The following is a 22230-nucleotide window of genomic DNA, read 5'->3' on the forward strand; positions in this document are numbered from 1 at the left end:
AGACGGTTGGCTATATAGCAAAGGTATTTATTTTTAACTCGTATACTCGTATATTAAGCCTGTCATTAGCGCTTAAGGCGGGAGAGAAATGCAATAAAAATAAAAATATGTGCAAATTGCTGACTTTAATTTACGTGTAGATTTTATTTTACAACCGAACACACGTGAGAAATACGTAAAAAAAGCGATACAAAGCTCAGCAAAAAAAATCAAGAAAATATAAATAATCTTTTTTTGTTTAATGTTAATGAACATTTTTTGCTCGGAAAGCCTAGAACCATTTCCGTTTCAATGACCTAAATGCGATAAAATGACATAAACTGATTTTGTAAACAAAAAATGCAATTGATGCTGGAACTTTTTTAATATCACTTCAAAGGAATAGTTGATGGACGGAATCAGCTTTGCTAATTATAAAGTTTCACTTAATTGGTTTACTGACTTTTCAAAAGCCTTGACAAAGTTTTGCACAGATTTCAAATAATTTAAGAATACACAACAATATTTTAAACACTGATGAATGGCCGCTTCATAACAACTTTTCATAATTCCATACACAAAAATCAATTTGTGGTACATAGAAGGAAAGATTCAGATAAGACACAACTTCCGCTTATAAACACGTGCCACTTGACATTCAATTGAAAACATTAATGAATAATACTTGTACCACGCAAAATGTTGAACAATTCAAGGTTGTCACTCCAAATACTTATTGTTGAGTTTATTTTTGGCAAATAATAGTTGTTATTTCTTGTACGTCTCTTCACTTTTTTTTCTACACTTTTAAATTAAATTTGAGCGCTGACTCAGAAAACTGATGGATAATTAAACTCACTGAAGACGAAGTGAACGGACCATGAAACGCATTTCAATGTCAATGAACATGCAAATGAAACTGTAGATAAAACTCAAGTGGCAAATGCCAACGTCACAACTCACTGAAAACTGATGCCACTTGGCTAGTTATAGAGCACAAAAGTGTGTAGATATATATGTATGTATATCAGAAACACTTTTATGAGCTTGCTGAAAGGTCAGCTATTGAAGGAGTCGCGTTTGTCTGTCTCTCGATTGAATTGTGTGTAACTTGAAAATGTTTAAATATAATTAAAGCAAACCTAATGGCATGTTGAAGCTACTCAAGATGTTTGTTGGCTTTTGAAGTTGTCTGTGTCTGTTTCTGGGGCACATTATAATTGTGTCTTGTCGGTATCTCTTTGAGTTGTGTGTCTAAAGTAGCAAAAGTCGACTTATAGCCTTTGATCTTTGACTTTTTGACTAACAACAGAACTTTCAAATTTATTCGAGGTCTTCAAAGGGAAATTACATTTAGCATATCTCAACCTGACGATTGATGTCACAATTAATATTGAATTTATGTGAACTCTCAAAAATATTAAATATATCCAAAAAATATTAAAAGCCACAAGCTGTTGGCTTCTAAAAATATACAGCGTGAGTTCAGCACAGGAAACGCAGCTGATTGGTATTGGAATTTCTGGATCATGCTGTTAGCAATGCATTAAAACAAGTAATAAAAAGAAATATTAAGCAAGAAATATGCAAAAAGGAATTCGACATAGAAAAAGCGAGGCAAACGAATAGTCAGCAATCGTAGATATTTCCATATGACCTGCTTTACTTTGTACCCCGATGTTCTCAGCGATGTTCAATCGAGTGAAGAGGCTGGCAGACACACATGCATATAACAGATGAGTTTATGAACACCTTAGCACAGGGTGCAAGGCCTGTGGCATCAGGCATACCGTATATACACACACACACACACACATAGATTTTGTGGACAGAGTATGTGGCATGTTGGAAATGCGGCCAACAGAGAAACGCTTAGGTTAGTTTGTGCAATTTGCTGCACATTCTGTGCCTGATTTCAATTTCATTTGCCTTTGATGCCTTCATTTCAATTCGATTTTTGCACATTTGGCTTACACAATCCCTCATCAGCCAGCCCTCACCTTGTTCTCTATTTTTTCCATTTTTTTGCTGTCTCTCTATCTCTATTTCACCTTTTCTCTCGCATGATATGTGGCCACATTTAAAGTCGTCCAGGTTCAATACTGTCCGAGTTTTGCCACTCTTTTAATCAAATGAACTACACACACTGCAGCTGCAACAGCAACACCAACAGCAGCATCAGCCTCTTTGACTTGTTCCCAATTGTCGATCTAAAGCAGGAAATCGAGTAGCATGTTCAATTGGAGCCTTGGGAGTGTCATCTGTCAATGAAGTGTTGTCAGACTTTGTCGAACCTGAATTACTGGTATTCTTTGCTTGCACTAACATATTAACAAATGATATGTGCTTGTTGAGCAAGTGATTGAAGCGAAAGGCGATAAATTTTCAAATTTATTTTGAATTTAGTTTATGCTTATTTTAGTATAAATGTATATCGTAGTTCCAAATTAATGCAACAGAAATCTTTTAATGATTCATACTCTCAAACTCATAATTGCAATATAGTGAAATATTATTGAAATGTGATCTTAGCAAATCATGTTCCTTATTTTTACAAAAACAAACTTCTACACAAGCACGTTTTTATGCCTTTTGTGTTAATTTATTAACTAAATTATTTTTCTTATTTTTTTCCAAAAATAAACTTTTCTATACTTGAGAAGCACGTTTTATACCCGCCAACCTAATATATATATATATATATATATATATATATATATATATATATATATATATATATATATTCTCTAATTAAGTTTAAGTAAACAATGTTCCAAAATTTCCAAATTACATTTTTAATTTATGTTACGAAGTTGCTTATCAACTTCACTCATAAAGTATATGTTGCATTGTTCAAATATGGTAAGAGCAATTCCTCATTCTTCTTCTTGATATTAAGCGAATTACTCTCCAAACTCATATGCGGAATATTGTGCAATATTTTGGTAACGAGATAAATTGAAATGGGATTTTTGTGCATCTTTTGTGTTGGTTTATTAAGTCTGTGTAAATAAGATACGCACCACAAAATGGAACTTCATCTCTTGCCCGGCGATTATGTGTGGTTAAAATGGAGTTATAGCTGCCTGTGGATAAGGTTACAGCAGTTACTACACACACTCTGCTCTCAGGCCGCAGACAGCGTGCACACATCCATTTGTTGTGCTGTCATACAGGCCACACGCATACACACACGCATACATACGCACCACTGTCGCACACAATAAACTTATGAGAGAGGGAGAGGCAAAAAAAAAGCAATTTCGCATAAAAGCCACAACAGACATAACCAGAGGAGCCCCAAAAATGGCGCACAAAATAGCCGCAGATTCATTCCCAATGACAGACATATGAAAATAATGCGTGGCAAATTTTCAACGCAGTTACACAATGGTCAACTGACCCCTAACTGACACCCTTAACCTAAACACATCAACCCCCACCAACCAAAAAAGAAGTGCACCTCTTTTGGTTGGGCAGCGGATAACTGGTGAATAAGCCCACAAAATTTCATTCACCAGACTGGGAAATTAGCATATATGCTCCATTGTGTGAAGCAATTACCAAAACACAAAACAAACCTCACCCCCAAAACGGGTGAAAACACAGAGAGGGAGAGAGAGAATGGGAGTGAGAGAGCGATGTACCCCAATTCATTTGGTGTAATCAGAGTCGAAATTGCATTTCGTGCAATTGGCTGAGCGAGATCAAGTGGCCATAACTTGAGCCGATGTGTGCGCATTTGTATCTGTTGCATGGCTTAAAGCCAAATTCAATTGTTTGCCAATCAACATACATGCATAAGCCATATAATTATGCCTTGGGCTATTTAAGCCCCAATTGCAACCCCTTCAAGACACGTTTCTCTTGTTTGCATTGCTCGTTCCCTTTTTCAAAACTGTCCCTTAATCGACATTTACATATGTGTGAAAGTCGAGGGCTGCAACCCTTTTTGTCCTTAGCCGCAGCTCCTGCAGTTTAATGCTGAAATGTTTTGCGGTTAATGTCACATTTAATTGCATTGTCAATTGGCTTCTCAATTGCATTGCGCCGACATGTGTGTTTATTCCGTGAGAATCAGCAAGAGATAGAGAGGGAGAGAGCGAGAGAAGGAGGAGATAAGTGAATTCTCATTTCGCATAATCACCAGAAATGTTTAATATGTTTCATCTTGTGTGAGACGTTTCTCTCATCACTTGACGCTCAATTCGTTTCGGGTTTTAAATTCAATTCGCTACTCCGTTAATAATTACTCTTTGACATTGGCCTGTAGACTAACGCTACCCTCTAAGGGTAATAATATATTGTTTATTTTAAAATAATAAAACCTTGTAGTTTGTTTCAAATTTCTAACCTGTCTTTATTTTCAATTTACTTTAATAACACGTTATGTTGCAAATTATGAAATCCTTGAGCTTTTTCTCTCAACGAATGCAATTGGCATTGTACACTTATATTTTGATTGCTTTAAAATAAAAATAAATCTTAATATTGTTCTTAAATATTATTTTTAATGTGTGTTTCTTTAAATTTACTCTATTACATTTTAATGTGAAATAAAGTTAAAACAAAAACTGTCTCGCAATTTTAAAAAAAATGCATTTTCATTATCAATTTCGAACTTATTTTTAAAGAGTATTTTTAGTGTTGTTTATTTTAGATCATTTTAATAAATTGCAATATGTGAAAATATTAAATCCGCAATTTTTGCTCGCAACAAATGCAATTAGTTTCCAGACGGAAATTATATGATTTAGTTATTATTATGATCAATTTTTTAAGCTAGACCAATCATACTTAACTTTATAAATATTTAACACAATTGATTGAAAATTGCCGACAATGCCTGTTGCAATTGCTGTTGTGAGTTTTATGATTTCTCTATTGTAGTTGTTGCTGTAACTATTTTGTACTGTTGTTGTTGTTGTGCCTAAAAGCCAACCACACACAATTTTGATATTTCGCCACTAGTTTGTGGCACATTTGTTGCAACATTTTTGCATAATCCATTTTGGCAGCGAGCTTTACTTATTTGTTTAGACAACAGCAGAGAGCATAGACGTCGGCGGCTGGAACTGAGATAAGCCCTGCTCCAGGGGCCAAAATAACAATGGTTGTCATATATACATATACATATACATATATATGTGCAGGTTCCCGATGTCCTGTGAACAGGCTGTTGCTAGGGCTGGGATAAGCGAGGGCGGTAGTTGTTAGTTAAACTAGACCAAGTCCTTTATCAAAATGCGGCTTAAAATATTTTGCGCAAATATTTTTATGACAGGTGCACGAAACGCTGAAAATGTGTGTGTGTGTGTGTGTGTGTATGAGTGAGAATGTGTATTAGTGTCAACTCGTCACATCCAGTTGCCGTACGTATACGTAATATAACGTATACGTATGCGGAGTAGTTTTTTATGCATGAAGCGTTGTAGTGCCTAAAACCGTTAATGAAAGGCGCTCAACTTAATGGAGATTTATTGTTTTCCACGTGTTCAGCCATAAAGTGTTGTTGTTGCTGGTGTTATTCTTGTTATTTGATTGTTGTTGCTGTCACCTGGATAAATTTTCATTCGGTGACAATCTTCCTGTCATCATGTGTCATTGGGTTTCCTGTATCATACTTATACAATATTTACCACATATACATAGTTATTTTTATCGTTAATGTGCCAAGCACAACAAGAGTGATTTATGAACCGTTGGCCAAAATTGCCGCGAGGTTTTTGATAAGGTTTTGTGTCGGTTCTGTGAATATTGTTGGAATTGTAAATTAACCAAAATACGTGTCGGATTGCGTGACATTGTCTGCTTAATATCGAAAGCGTGAGAGATCAGGCCACAAACCTGTTTTTTTCCTTTTTCAAGTTTATCAATCATCCGACTAGTTGGCACCATATGAAATCACAAATGTGTGGGAAAAATTATACATGAAAAAGCTAATGATGAGGCTATACCCAAGCTAAAGATGGTTTTCCATTCAAAATACTTATTACGAAAATCATAAATGAACAAAATTGAAATAAATTTTCAAGTGTAGTCAAGCAATTTAAGCGATATCATCTAATTGACTCAAATTGAATATATTAAATGTGAAATCGTGTGCATGAATCAGAGTTGCAAACATATAGATTTTGTGTCTGCTTCAATTTCAATTGCAAGCCAGTCTCAGTCTTAGGTTTCAGGCCTCATCAGCTATTCAATTCACGCCCAATTTCATTTGTAGCAATGAATAATGATGATGAAAGGGGGACAAGGAAACACAAGAGCGTAGCAGTTGGAGTTTAACTAATTAGTATAGGCAGCAATTAGCAGTAATTAAATCATATTCAAAACATGTCTCCTCAGTGTTTCACTGTCTATCTGTGTGTCTTTCAATTCGTCTGCCCTCTATCCTACCTTTGGCTGTGTGTATTTATTTAAAACCGTCACTGAGGACTTAACCACGCACAGCGTAAACTTTAACGATTTGCTTTTGACCTGCCACAAGCTGAGCCAAATGAATGACAGGCAGAGGGACAGAGAGACACACAGACAGAGTGACGAAGGAGCAACTCGTTGCCAAGTAGGAAACCGAACCCGAGAGTGCTTTGGGGCGGGTGCAACCAAGCGGCGTCCACTTGACACACATAATCGTAAGGCTGTCCCCTTTCTCATCCCCTTTACTTGCTCTCCTCTTTCGACTCCTCGCCTGAAGACGGCAAGTCAACAATGCGCAAGGGTTTCAACTTGGTGGGGGGTGGAGGAGAAGATGGAGGAGGAGGACTTGAGGTAGAGTGTGAGCTGGTCTGTGCTGCTCTCGGCGTTCGTCTGTCGCGTTCCGGTTGCGGGCAACACCTTTTTGCCGAGCAAAAGGATTTGCCATGCTGCAGATAAAATCGTTCACCGCAAAACTTGTGCATTTTTTTTGTGTTGTTTACCCGCAAATTCGCCTTGGTTTCCCGCTCTTTTGAATACTCTATAGCATGATGGAAAAGTCAGATGAATAGGTTACGAAATATCCGAAATAGAGACATGATATTTTCATAATGTCGTAAAATCATTTTGCCCTTATACGATGTTGAAATCAATATTCTTGTTAGTTCTACAATTAAATAAAATTATTGAATATTAAAGCCTGAATGAAATACAAAATAATTATAAATTTAAAGTATAAAGAAATGATGTAAAATAAGAAAATCAATATTTATAAATTTTTCAGTTTTTAATAGAGTTGCTTGACTTAACTTTGGAAATTTTTTTTTTCAAAGTTCGAGTAACTGAAGAGCAGAGTATATGAAAATCGAAGTCTGTCCGCCAGAAAGCATTCTTATTTGTGCTTGTTTATGTTTGGCATTTAAATTCTAAGCGACTGCAGCTTATTGAGTGTAACGGCTTTGCTTTGGGAATGGAACTTTTGGAGCAGCTTTAAGATCATGTCCTCGAAATTCGAAATGCTCTTAGAGCTCTGTCACGTCTTTGCTGCATTTCGCTTAAAAGTTTGCCCAAAAGGTTTTTACTTAAAAAAAGAAAATAAAACTAGAATACCGTTGGCGCAAATACATTTGTGATTTGCCCAAAATCGGCACACAAATTAAGTGCTAAACGACTTTTGAGGCGATAGTAAACCAATAAACAAATAAACAGGCAAGCAAACAATCCAACAAACAAACAAACAAACAAGCAGCTCAGACTCAATCGGATCCTGGAAATGTGTGCGTTAATTTTGGCTGGGCTGGAAATATCTTGAATATCTCGGCAAATCTCAATGAAAATAAACATTAACTTCTTGCGGGGGGAGACACGACCCGACTCGACCCACTCAATTGCCTCATTGGCGCCGCCTTTTGGTCTAACTAACTCAGCAGAGCAGAGCAGATAGAGTGAGAGAGAGAGCAAATAAAACTAATTGAGCCTCCTCGCTACACTTTTATATACTTACTTATTTTCTATGTGTATCCATTATCTTTACAGTTAATGTCAGTCGAGTGTCTGGCGTCTGGATTCTTGAGCTCTGGAGTCTGCAAACTTCTTGCTTGTGTGCACATCAAATGTGAGTGTTAATTTATGCCCTAGCATACTTTTTGGCGTTGCCCAACACATAAACAGACAAATAAATGTATATATATATATATGTAGTGTTAATGAGGGCAAAAGCTGCTTGCCAGCTTCTTTTTCAATGAGCATTTGTCCATTCGCCAATGCCGAATTATGTTCATTTGTGGGGGAAACCTTTTGATTGACATCTCGAAACAAATAGCTGGCTAGAGATTAATGACCATGTTTGAGGCCAAAGTAGACAACAAAGTTTCTATTACTAAATCAGGTGCTTTTCTCTGAACTGGCTTTAATTGAATGATTTGGAATTCGATAGGAATTTCTCACCCTATGGTTTGTATATTTGTATATTTACTTTGCTTCTAAGTTTAAGTTTAAAAAGGATTCAAATATTATTTCTCATACAAAGACCACATTAAAATTCTAGATTTAGGTTACAAAATTCTGTAATCTATCGAAATTCCTACCAAGTATTTATCTAGTTTCGATTGGTTTTAAGTTAAGTGGAGTTATTAATATAAAACTGAATAACTGAATTCGCTAATTGAATATTAAAATAGTAAAAATATTAATAAATACTTAAGTAGTTTATTGACTCTGATAAATAAAAAACGATAACGATATGCTATTTGTAATATTAGTTTAATTTTTGTTAACAGAATACATTCTGCCAGACAAAAACATATCTTTGAAATGCTGATTTGCATTTTATTAGAACGCTGTCAGAGTCGAAGCTTTGAATATCTGTCAACCGTAGTCGAATCAAGGGAAAATATATTTTGTTGAGGCAAATATAAAAAAATGAGGAATGTAAAGTGTCCTTATCACTTCAGCCCTTAGAAATCCATTTCATTATGCATAATGTGCACATTTTTTACGCCAAGCATTTCCATCTCTCTTTCTCCCTCTGTGTGTTCTATATTTTTTGTGTAAGGGGGATTTGCACGGGACTCCATCAACTTATTTGTGCTTGATATTTACATAAAAATGCAAATAAAGTAAACTATTTTCAGTATTACGATGGCCAGCCTCAAAGCCATTTGGCTTATTGTTAGTCGCCTGACAGTTGATAAACACATCATCAAAAATACATATATATATGTATATACATTTAAATATGTATTCAGTATAGATGCAAACGAAATATGTTTATAACTGCTTTGTAGTTGATACATATTTTGGGCATGTCAGAGTAGGATGTCTGTTGCCAACCAGCTTCAGCTTCAGCTCCCGCTCCAGCTTCAATTTCAAATCAAATTCCCTTTTTCAACAATTTATTTTTCTTATACTTATTTTTTGGCTGCACAAATATTTGCCTTCAACGAGCAACAACAGCAGAAACAATAACAGTAACGATGCCGTTGACAAGAAGGCCAAGAAACGAACAGCGACAAGCAACGCCAACATTTGACATTTTGTTGTTTCTCTGCCTCTGTATTCCCTTTTTTCCTCCTTCTCACTTTTCAGCTGTCTGTGATGTTCGTTTGTTTGACAAAAAACATGAAAATGCGATTTTTAGTTTTTCTCTTGCCACGAACGTTCTAACTGCGGTTGTTATTGTCTTTTTATACCCTGTAAAAATAGAAGGAAGGCATTTCTAAGGCCTTAAGCTTAGAAGTATGAAATTCAGATTTTAAAAATTGCAGTCTATAATCGAAATTAGAACACTTTATTATAATAATAGCCAGAGATACATGTGACATATTTTATATTTCAACAACAAAAAAAAGATAAACCTAAGTTTGGTATTTTTTTTCTAAGGAAAAGAGAAAAATTTTGAAAAATAAACTAGGGAATTTAATAAAAGACTTTTTAAGAAGATTATTAATAAAATTTCATAAATGTAGAAATATAATTTCAGTATTCCATCAATTTAGCGGACCGTTTTAAGTGATTCAAACAATTCATTAAACTTAAATAATTACAGGGTATCTGTCAGTCAAGTACTTTTCACTTTTTAACCATGGATAGCCACCATACTGCTACGTTAAAGTATTTGTCGTTTAGGGGCTTTGGTTTTGCTTTTTTCCTTTTAGCGTCACGCACGTGTCACTTTTGCTCTTGTTTCCTCTTTGATTTGGTGATTTTAAAGCTCTGCGCGCTCTATTCGCGATGTGTGAAAATCCCCTTTGTCACATTATAAATGCATTATTCTCCTTTTCGAATTCGTTTATCGGAATGCCAATAAATTTATAGGGATTCAATTATGCCAATAAAACTTGCGATTTTATGCAGTGTCAAGTGACTTTATCGCGCGACCTAAAAAATTGAAAATATGTGTGATAATTTCGCGATAACCTTGCAACTGGAAGAAGGAAATTTTTACGACAGAGCGCGGCTGTAGATCGTTCTTATGCTATCTACGAGTGGCATTTGAAACACAATTTACAAAGCAAATGTTACGTATACGTAATATTTCAAGAAGGCAAACCCGACGGCGATTAAGCGAATCGCAACTGAATAATGGCAGATGATTAGACAAAACAACAATAGCCTAGCCAAAAAGAGAGCCCGCAGCAGTTTGTAGCCATAAATTAGTTGGTTAGTAGGTTTGTTCCCCTCTCCCCAATCTCGTGCTTACAGCAGCCATCCAAACCAAAACCAAACCAAACCGAACCGAAGCGAAACAAACTGCACGTAAAAACGTCTGTTTTTGCTATAATTGGCCACATATTTTGTAGGTTGAAGCCAGGGCCGCCAGGTGGAATGGCCAAAAAAGTAAACTTGGCATCAGGCAGTGGGGATTTGTTGTTGGTTCGCAGTGTGGCATGTGGTATGTGTGTGTGTGTTTGAGTGTGAGTGTGGTTGGTGTCGGTGGTGTGCCTTGCATATTGCCAACTGGGGCACGTCAGGCTTATCAATATATTTTAGACAGTCCAGGAGTTTTTGGGCACATGAAAATGGCAAACCTATGCTAAAAAGTGTCCCACGTTGATGTTTGTTATGGAAATCCTTGCACAGAGCAGACCAATAATTTTCTGGATAGCTGCAAAAGGGCTGTCGGATGTGGGCTGTTATGGAAATGAGCTCAGAAGAGATTTGTAGTCTCTCTGTGTGTGTGTGTGTGTGTGTGCGGTACTCACGTTGAAGAGCAATGGGAATTGAAAATGAAAATAATTGCCGACAGATAAAATGGGCAAAAGCTAGAGCATACTTATTAGGGCAACAACAATAATTAGTCATGTTTTTAAGCTTCAATTTTAATCGACTCGTATGTTTTATGTGTTTTTAGTGCAATCAAAGATTTAGTTTGATTTTAATTTATTTAGTTTAGAATACGTTCTATGCAGAATGAAAAGAAAACACCATTTGATATGGCATGATAGGGGAAATAGAAATAGAACTAGACATGACAAAGGACACAGCTGGCGACTGAGAAAGCAACTCAATCGACTGACTGCACTGCTGCAAACTGTGTGCGGCCAACTTGAGTTGAGAAAAAGAACTCAACGACTCTGGCAAATGTCGTTGTCGTTGTCGTCGTCTGTTGGCAAATGGTTATAAAACAAACTCAGACATAAGGATATGGAGACTGCACTGTGCACTGCATGGAACAATCCTCTTCTTGGCAATGCAATTTTTATAATAAAATAAAGTTTACATAAATGTTTTCTCAGCAAATATAAAACGTGGATACTGCAGGACATATGGAGTTGCTCACCGTTGCTGCTCTGCTGCTGTCACACAGTCAACCAGTCAAGCAGCCAACCAGTCAGTCAATCAGTCGGTCAATCAGTGAGCTAGTGAGGTTTATTGTGAAGCAAAATATTTTCTTGCCTCTGTATTTGCATCTGTCGTTATTCATTTTTGTTGACGTTTGTTTGACACTCGCCTATCGTATGATTGATTTTCTCCTGCTGCGCATCGCTTATATGGAATTTCATATTGCGAGGAATGCAAGTGCAGATTCACAAATAATTAAGGACTCTAACATATGATTGATATCCTGTGGTGCTGAAATATCTCTGATGAGTATGCTTTAAATTTAACATTCTCTGCTGAAGCTGGATATAAAACAAGCACAAATTCTGGCTGCTATTTTGTTGTGCAATATATTAATCAATATATGTATGTAGTAACTACCTGGCAGACTGACATGTACTGCCTCCGACTCCTTTTGTCTGTCCTCGAGGGACGACCTCGTTGCGCTTGCCATGTGGGTCAGCCATATATTGACCACGAAAACGGCAAACATTCTCGTGGTTATTTCATAGTTCAAACGTGCTGGCAAATAAATAAAATATTGCACTATGCGAGGAAGGTTGCGGCTCTATAAACGATATACAAATAAAATGAAATACCAACTATGGCAATAGGCCAACTTAAGGCAATCAATTGAACAATAAAAACGGAATCGAGTCCACTCGCAAATAATATTAAAGCTTTTAATCAACAAAACAATTTTAAAATCTTCGCCTATCTAATAATACATTCAGAAAAGGTTTTTTTTACTGTCTATTTTATTGATAAGGGTATTAACAATTTGGCTTAGCTTACTGATTGCCTTATTTTTCTTATCGCATGTGGCTAAGAGCATCGCTTTTGACGACTACGTGCTGCACCGCAACAACAATTTATGTGCGCCAACTATAACAATAACAATGAACATTTCAGTTGGAAAAAAACACGAAATACATGAAATGAAAGAGGTTTATGCGATTGAGTGTGTGTTTTTTTATGTTGTTGCTTTTGCCATGTTCACATCTGTGTATTTTGTATGGGTGTATACATCATGTTTTGTAGTAAAACTTATTGAAAATTATTGGTCCAATAGTGGCAACAACAATATCAATAAGTCGCACTCCAAATTGTGCAGTTTTCTTTACTTTCACCTTATATTTTCTTTATATTGATTGACTGACTCCCCGACTGACTGAGTGGCAACCACAAAATTTCCCGTTGTGGATGTTATTGCTATTTGTCTTTTGTGGTGAAAAGTATATTTATTTACTTTAGAATATTAACGAATGTGTGTTGGAGCTTTACATTATGTGTACAATGTCCTAAGAGGTTTTATGTGTTGAATCATTGAATATTGAATTGACATTGGTTTAATAAATGCTTCAACTGATTCTTCAATGGATGGAAAATATCAAACAGACCCATAAAAATTGGATATGCCAAAACTATATTTCATTATTTTTCGGTATATTAATTTGATATATTTTAATGATAATTACCCACTGTTTTGTTCTCTTTTAAAATGGGTCGTGGATATCTATTATTTGTTTTTTTATTTATAAGTATATTATCAAATTATTTAATACAGTTTTTAAACTATGAAACAAGATACCAATGTAGAATATTTTTTGCTGACAAAAATTTATAAATAAAATAAATTCTCTGCAGTGTAACAGAAATCTATATTGTATATGTTGATAATATTCAAGTGTTTGGCGATGCATAAACTAAAATCCCATTTTTGTAATATTATTTTAAAGTTATTCGAACCGTGGATATCCATTTGAAACACCTTTAGTGTCACAAGCAATTATGAATAAAATAAATAGCAACTATTCGCAGCTGTTTGAATATTTGGTTTCATAAAAAAAAACTTAATTGATAAATGTCGACTATTTGAGTTACTGTAATACAGATAGAGTTATTGTTTTATTTATTTCGCTACATCGTATACCAATTAAAATAGAGTAAGCAAGAAGAGAGTGATTTTTTTTTGTGCCACACCCTATCGAGTATATCCAATATTTCATTATTCATTTGATGGACTCATTCGGCGTTTATTTATTTACCTGTGTGCGTGGCAGCTGGAAAATGTGCGGGTATTTATTTAGTTTTTCAATTCAATTGAATTTCCATTAACAAATTGCGTTTCGGGCCCTCGACTCCAGCTTGGTCATCTCTCAACGCAATTTCTATTACCGTTCACAGGCACAATATAAAAAAAAAAAAACGTTCATTGTTTATCTTCTTCGTCATTCAGTGATGTGTTCGATGATATTTTGCTCTGGCTTCCGCGCTCCACTTTCAGTTATTGGAAGCATTTTTATTCCGACCACGATGGATTATATTTTTATGGTCGTGCTTTGTTTTGCGAGGTGAGCGAAAAAATTAACACAATTTGCACAGGTTTTTGGGAGGCGTCGTTTGCAAGCATACTTCCCGTTATTCTGTTCAGTCAACAAATTGAATTGAATTGTTTTTCCGATATCGGAAATGTCTATAAACAGACTGAAAATAGAAAACCTTTTTGTGTTTCTCGACGGCAAAGTTTTGTTTGTTTTTCTATTTTTACTGCATTTTATCTTAAGTTGAAACATGGGTCCTTCGAACAGTTCAATCGATGGCATAATTCATAAGCATTTGCCTTTTCAATAACATGTCACACAGCTGACCCCAAACCCACTTCAACACTCTGCGGTCTTAGCAAGCACTTTACGCTACACTTGACAGCTGAACCACTTCACTCCAAGCCAGCCATACATCCACCCACCCATCCACCTACCTACCAAGCAAACTAACAAAGCATCCTCTCAAGCAGCTTCCATCCACACACAACTCGTCTCGACTTTACTCAGCTGCTAAATTATGAACAGCCTTTATTGCTCTGCGAACCTTGACCGCATGACAAGCTGAAAATGTTAAGTAAAGCTATCGTAAATGGCATAAGGAACCACAAGAAGCAATGGTGGTTTTGTCCACAAAGAGGGGGACGAAAAGAGGGAGATGAAGAGATATTTAGCAAGTGTCCACTGTATGAAGATGATGGGCAACAATAAATTTATGAACTTTCAAACCAATTAACTTGTAAATTTTGCACTCAATTAGCCTGCATGCGACATTTAATCAAGATATTTTTTATGCGCACATTAATGCACATTAATACCCTGTAATTTACAAGGAAAGGGTAGTCGAAGAATAAATACATTAGTTTATTACTAAAATAAATATACCAAATATATATACTGAGTATATATTTGTGAAATATTTTTAAAAGTAATTTTTAAGGGCCGATTAAAATTTGTAATTAAATACTAAATTAAATATACTGAATATAATATACTAGATGTATACACATTGAGTATATAAATTGATAGGTGAGATTTATTTACTTTTAGGTTTATTTACCCCATATGAAAACGACTTAGTTGAATACTAAAAAAAATATACTAAATGTTAATATACTGATTATACAATTTACTGTTGGAATATTATTGAAAAGCCTTCATTTAAAGCCTAGTAAACAATAAAAAGTATATACCAAAATAAATATACTGAGTATGTGCTGATGGTATATTATTAAAATGTATTTTTTAAGGGCCAACTCTTAGACGTTTTATACCGGTTAATGTCGCATTTGCAGGCGATTATTTATTTAAGAACTCGGCACATTTTGTTGCCCATTGTTGAATTGTTGTGTCGCCTGTCTTTAACTTGCTTTGCCGCCGACCATAATTTCCAATTAGGCCTCAGCGATGTGGCATTAAAATGAGTAAGTCGAGCATTTTGCGCTCTGCAGAATCATAAATAATTGAATAACTTACTCATTTCTCTGTTGGACATGTCGCCCCGAGGCAACAAACAATTCCATTCTACTTACCGCATTCCCTCGTTTTTTCTGTCTTTCTGATGTTGAAGCTAATGCCGTTTCGTGGCAACGTCGTCTCCCTTTCTCTTATCTAACGCTGACATGCACATTATGTTCTCATTTCTCCTGTAGTTTGCGCGTTCTTAAATTTGTCACAATTTTATTAAAGCGAATGTTGCTGCAATTTGTTTTTTTTTTCTTTTGCCCCTCGTTCCATTTATCGATCATAATATGCTGCTGAGTAGTCTCATTAATGTTCGTCCTCTCTCTCTCGGTTGCCGTGCCTCAGTTAACTTGGCCAACGGACGCTGCTCGGTTCACGTAATTTCGCTGTGCACTGATTTATGCTTATCTCTTAGTCATATTTTTACATTTACCTTTATCTTGCATAGCCCATCTCGCGTTACCGTCAGTGCGCGCAAATCAGTTTTGACCTTATTTCTTTGAACTTAATTTTGTTTATCCCTTCTGCCTTGCTCTCTTATTATCTGCGTGATGAAATTGTCGAGCATACCGGGTGCTTGGCTTTTAATTTCGAAAAGGTCGGGATTCGTAAAGCATTTAACTAATTGACAGCTTCGCTATCAAGGAGGTATCAGAGTTATTAACGAGTATATACAAAACATGGTAAAAATTAAATATAAAATACTAAATTCAGCTACATCTTCTAATTTGCACATTTATTTAACACTCTTTTTAAGACTTGCATATTTCAACATAGGTTTGACTTTCAACAATTTCGGTTAGTTTATTTCCTGTGGTCTACTAAATGTGCTTATTAAGAGTTATGGCTTAGCTTAAATCTTCAAAATGTTACTGCTTTTAGGACACCCTATTTCCAACTGGACAATCATCGTAAAACTGGTTTTATACTGCAGTCTCGTTCGCTCACAAATAGCTTCACCTGCTGGCGCAGTTTGAAAACATGCTGCACTCACCTGCAAAGCTTTAAACACACTATTATTCACTCACACACACACGCACACGCACAAAGAAACACACTTATATTTGAAATTTTCACACTAAGCTAACGAGCAAGTGATGACCATTTTCTAGCTCCTCGCATTGACTACATCAATATTTATGAATCCTTCATAGGGAGTTGAGTTGGCTTCTGGTTCCTTGCAATTATTAACATTCATGCTCCATAAGGCCCGGCACGTAATGAGCAAATCGCAGAGCAATTAATGATTTCATTCTTATCCTGTAGCAATTTGTCTTACTCTCGGTGTCTTTTATCGTGACAGCGACGTCACGCGTGTTGCACATAAAACATAGCGAAAGAAGAGAGAAGATAAATAGTGGAAAAATTGAGAAATGTGTTGGACACGCAAATACCCTGATTTTCAAAATGAATGAGAAACTGTTAAAATGCAATCTGTTCTTTTAATATGCAAACTTAACAAAGACTTATAGTTCTGCTGAAAAATGTGAATTCAACGAAGCCATTTGAGCAGCCGCCCGACTGCAAATTAAATAAAAATACACATCATGCGTCGAGCTGTGTGTGTGATGCTTTTCTCTCCGGTTTGCCAGTTTGGCCAGCAGTTGCGTGACTCGGCATTAATCTGCAGGACTTCAGCTGCAGTTGCACTTCCTTGTCTTTCTCTCTCATTTGCTGTTTTCTGTTTTCTGTGTTAGAGGCGGGGGCGTTGCTGCACGCGTACGTGCTTGCAACACCTAAATGTATGCAACAATATTTTTGCACATGCTACGCCAGAGAAAGAAAGCATTAAGAGTGAAGCTGGAGCATGGCAAGCAAGCAAGCTAGACAATGGAATGCCGCACAAATTGAAATTCTTTATACAAGCGGCTCTAGTGTTTTGTTTGCCTAAACGGCTGGACCACGCCCACAGCTGCCCGCCCCCACTTTGTTCTTTTGACCAGTTCGCCTTTATTTGGTTAGGCTGCCCAGGGTCTTGGCCTGCATGTATAGCAAAACATGGAGAAGAAGCTTTAATAAATGCTGAGGATTCGTATATTTCTGAATTTTATACCTGATAGTCTTTTATGTGATTTGAGGAATGGATTTTTAGATTTTTTTTTAGCATGCTTGGAAATGTGCAGAAAACAATGCAATTCAATTAGAGTATTTGAAATAATTGTATAACTTTTGTATTTAAAATAAAAACATGTTAGTTAAACGAATTTTGCATCTTTAATAATGTGAAATTTTTAGCAGTTCTTATCTTGCTTTATTAACAATTTAAGTTAACGTAACAGTTGTTTTTTAATCAATCTTGTAAGTGCTCATATATTTGCAGTATAATACACTTCCATATATGCTTAGTATTATGTTAATTACATTATTATGTAGATATATAATGCTAATGCATGTATTTACAATGCATGATCAGAGTTCTCCTGCTATATTCGAATGAAGGAATATATTTCTTTAGTAACAACGCTAATCAAACGACACTAGAAATTGTATTACTTTGTGCTTAAATTAAGATAGCGAAGAACTACAAATTCTATTTTAGTAATATGCAATCTTATGAAACAGATATGTATATGTATGTATATAGGAGAGAAATGGTTATTATAGTTTTCCATACTTAATTGTTTTCATAGTAAATTCTCTTATTCTTTATTTATTGCCTCTTTCGAAAATAATCAAGCCACGCTTGGTCTGTAAAGCTTCTCATATTAATTGTCTGCTCCACGTCATATACGATTATTTACATATTTATTTTGTATTTTCCTCTTATTGTTTAAGTGCAGGTCTTTAATTTGCTTAAACAATTTGCTTCCCTGAAGCATTACTCAAAGCACGCAATTTTCTTTAGATGCGCATAACTTTTGGTTGTAAACATCTGAAGTGTTTTAGTGTAGACATGAGCACGTAACTGTTGGCTTAGCACTCTTTACCTTGTGCTGCATAGCTTTCAATTGTCAATCACTTTGACTAGTCGCTCGTATTTGTTTCCATGTAAATACTAATTAAATTCCAAGCGACGCCGCATGAAATATATGTACATATATGTATATGTTATGCATGCAAAGAGTGTATATGCTTGTAATTGATATTGTCATTGCATTGCCATTGAAATGTGTCATTTGTGTTATCGTTTGCATTTAAATGCAGCAATAACAATTTTTTAATTGACAGCTAGCAGCATAACATAAAATTGTCTGCATTGTGTTTGTGGGTGAGTTCTTAAATTGCGTTTAAATGCTTCCGTTTTTACTCTTCTATTTTACTGCATATCATTACTATGTGTGAATCTGTTTTTATGTTTTTTTTTTTTGTTTTTCGCTTACTGTAGACGCTGTCAGTTGTTTGCATGATAACAAAAACGAAAGTTTTTAATTAAAAAAATGGCAAGGAATTTGCATTGCATAATTTGTGGCGCGAGTACCTGACATTTGCTGCTGCATGCCACAAGGAGAGACGACACACATTAGTCTACTCATTCCGACACTGCCTGCAATTCAATTATAGCCCCCAAAACGAGTGTACCACACACGCACTCGCACAACCACACACACACGCATTTTAATTAAATAAATTTTGTATGTTTACGCTGCCTGTCATAAACACGAAGGCAGAGGAGACGAGGCGAGGGAAGGGGTCGAGCTACTGCAGTAGAAGAAGCCATGAAGGCATGAAAATGAAAACATTTAACTCTCGGTTACGTTAAAGGGTTAAGGGGGCAATGCAGGACGCAGAACGCAGGACCTTGGACGTAACTCTTCGTTTAGTTGGTTTGTTTGCATAAAATGCAAGAAAATTGCCTTGGCAGCTGATGTGGCTGCTGTTGCCGCTGCGCCTGTAACTATGCAGCATCAATTTGAGCTTGCCGTCAACATATTTCCATGCTCGTGTGTGCCAGAGTGTGTATGTGTGTGCGTGTGATTGTATGTGTGAGTGCACACGTTTGATGTCACATCGTCTCGTTTTGAGGTTGCGTTTGCTGCGCACATAATCAAATTTAAGTTGACTGCGAGTAGTTATGCCTGTCTATGATTCGCCTCTTGGCTTCTCTGCTCTGCTCTGCATTTGCTGCATGCCACATTCCACATGCCATATGGCATATGCAAGTTGCCACACATATCGCTTGCTAGGCTGCATTTAATTGAACTTTGCAAACAGTTCTCACCGAGTCTGTTACAGAGAGGATTACGTGTCCGGCACTGTCTTAGACTAATGAACAAGTTGTTTAGTCAACTTTTTCGATAGCGCCGCTTCAATTAGAGATTTTCGATTTTGAGAAAGATGATGCCAAATTAATGCCAACAAAAAATATGCAAAAAGGAGAACTGCCTTAAGATTTAATTTAATATTGTAAATGCTGAAGATTTGCTCAAATACTTGTCTAAGCAAACAACATCAAATTTGCTCATCTGTCTTGCAAAAACCTCAACGACAGCAGCTAATTAAGTCACATTTAAGAAACACGCTCAAGTTGGTAGCTGATACCCATTAATAGGCTGGGAAGCGTTGTATAAAATAATTATTTGGTGTTTAAGGAATTCTTAATAACCCATTTCAATAGTTTAAACACTCATTTGATAGTTTAATTTAGTTGGCAGCTCAAGATGAAGTTGTCAGCTTGCCATTATACGATCAAAAAGAATGAATTGAAGAGGTTCACCAAATATTTTTATTAATTTATATTAGGTATTGATATTAGGAATTGAAAATGCGCCAGGGTATTTCCTAGTCAGTGACACCCTAGTCCTATTTGGTTGTAGGATCTGGAAACACCCACGAGCTACAATGGAACCTTTCGCTCAACCAACTTTTGCCTTGGTCTGCAACTATTTTGTGGCATTGGATATTGTTGTCTCTCTCTAGCTCGCTTCATAGTGGCATCTCGCTCCCACTCTCTGTCTGTGATAGTTAATTATAACTATTATTATTATTTTTTGGAGGATGGCAGTGGCAGCTGCAGTTTCGGGTTCGTTGGTCAATGTGGTCGTCCACTGTCGAAACTAAGCACTGTAAACAGATTTAATAAAGCTCTTCGTTGCCTCAAACTCAAACTCAAACTGAAACTCGGTCTAAGGCGGATTTGTTCAGTTGGTTGGGTTGGAAGGGATTCAAAATCAAGTTGTAGGCAAATGGTTTGTTGTGGCTTTTGCGCTTTTCCTCTGGAAATTAGGCAACAGTAAATAATTATTTATACAACCTATTTGTGCTGGTCGAGATGCGATGCGATGCGATGCGAAGCTAGAAAACCCAGCATAATTGCTTGTGGCTTTGCCGCTGTCGATTTTGTCATTGGTTGCTCTCTGGGCCACAAGACACGGGCCATCCTTTGGTTTTCGGAGCATCCTCACAGCCTCTGGTGTTGCATTTCAAGTGCTCAATTAAAGCATAAATATTTATTTAAATATGAGAAAGAGATGCTGTCTGTCAGCAGGATTTTGGAAAATAATACTCCTACTCTGGCAAAAAGTTCTTTTGACTCGGAAAAATCAAGTTTCAACTTTGGCAAATTGTAACTTATTTCATGGAGAATATCCTGTAATAATTACGCTAAGTCAGAGGGCAACACAGACTAAAATTTCAACAGTGCTTTGTAATAAGCGTACTGTAAAGCATGAAGGACATTTTCATGACCGTCATAATGGTATTTTTTTTTATAAATGGTATATTTCACTAAAGTTGTTCGCACCGGTTTTACCTGTGCCACATTTAAAGGCCGCAGCTCCCTAACAGAGGGGCAACAACAATGCCAACAAAAATAAATAATAATAATGCTTTAGCAAAAGTTTAAGCAAATAATACAGCAAAAACAAGCGAAGCTTAAGCTAAGGTAACTTTTTTTTTGTGTTTTGTTGGTAGAAAGAACCTTATAGAGTAGGTCAGAGGGAGGGAGAGCGGGGTTTTTTAGGCATTCGAGGTTTCAATTTAATGCTTCGTTACCTTTTTTGGAGCAAATGTTGAAACATTTTCAAGTGGCCAAGTACTTGAGGAGCAAGTTTAAAGTGTGCTCACAAACAAGGCATACGAAAGAAATTGAGCTCCCCTCGAGCGTTTCTCCCAAAAACGAAACACAAAACTGAGCCTTTTATTGTCAAGGATTTCGGCTGAAAGCTGGCCATGAAACAATAACTAGAAGATTTATTGCATGAATACCTTTTTATTCTGTTTGCTTTTTTTGTAAAATTTATTAATAATATGAGCCAAGGATTTCGCGAAAGTGAGCGCGTGTCTAAGGATTCTGAGAAGTACCACAAAAGGGAATAAAATGCGAAAATGCCTCTCCTTGGGTTCAAATTTTCATCAATTTATGTACCTCCCGGTAGATAAATAGAAAATGAACAAAAAGGAGAAACTTTTTCGAAGCACCGAAATGTGATAATGAGAAAGGAAATTATAAATAATTGCCCAAAGTGTTCAAGGAATAGGAAAATTAGAAAAATGTTAGGGTATTCCTCAGCAAGTTGCCTTGCAGCTAATCAAAACACTTTGCTAAATGTGCTTGTGTTCTCTACTCAATCCATTAAGTTTTATCATTTGCGAACAAACCACAGACACTTGTATGTACATATTTATCTCTCCTTTGCTTAGTTGCCACCTGCTTGCACGCATTTGTGCTATCAGCATGACAAAACCTTGAGGCAAATATCATTTTAACAATGGCATTTAAATGAATTTGCATGCATAATTAGCCAGCGCTTAGCCGCCGACCTGCACAACTCTCTCACTCGCTCTC

General features: G+C 36.2%; 1 protein-coding gene across 3 annotated transcripts in view; it reads left to right on the forward strand.

Annotated features, from left to right (window-relative positions):
* Positions 1-22230, forward strand: part of LOC132787191 (furin-like protease 1) — a 161273-nt gene that overhangs the window by 48125 nt on the left and 90918 nt on the right. For 2 of the 3 annotated variants that reach the window (XM_060794110.1, XM_060794112.1), the window contains exon 2: positions 7933-8011. The exons of the other annotated variant lie outside the window; for it this stretch is intronic. The gene's annotated coding sequence lies outside the window, so the exon portion shown is untranslated. The remainder of the gene's footprint in view (positions 1-7932; positions 8012-22230) is intronic. 3 annotated transcript variants of the gene reach the window in all.

Source organism: Drosophila nasuta, chromosome 2R, assembly GCF_023558535.2.
Source record: "Drosophila nasuta strain 15112-1781.00 chromosome 2R, ASM2355853v1, whole genome shotgun sequence".
In the NCBI taxonomy this organism is placed as follows: Eukaryota; Metazoa; Arthropoda; class Insecta; order Diptera; family Drosophilidae; genus Drosophila; species Drosophila nasuta.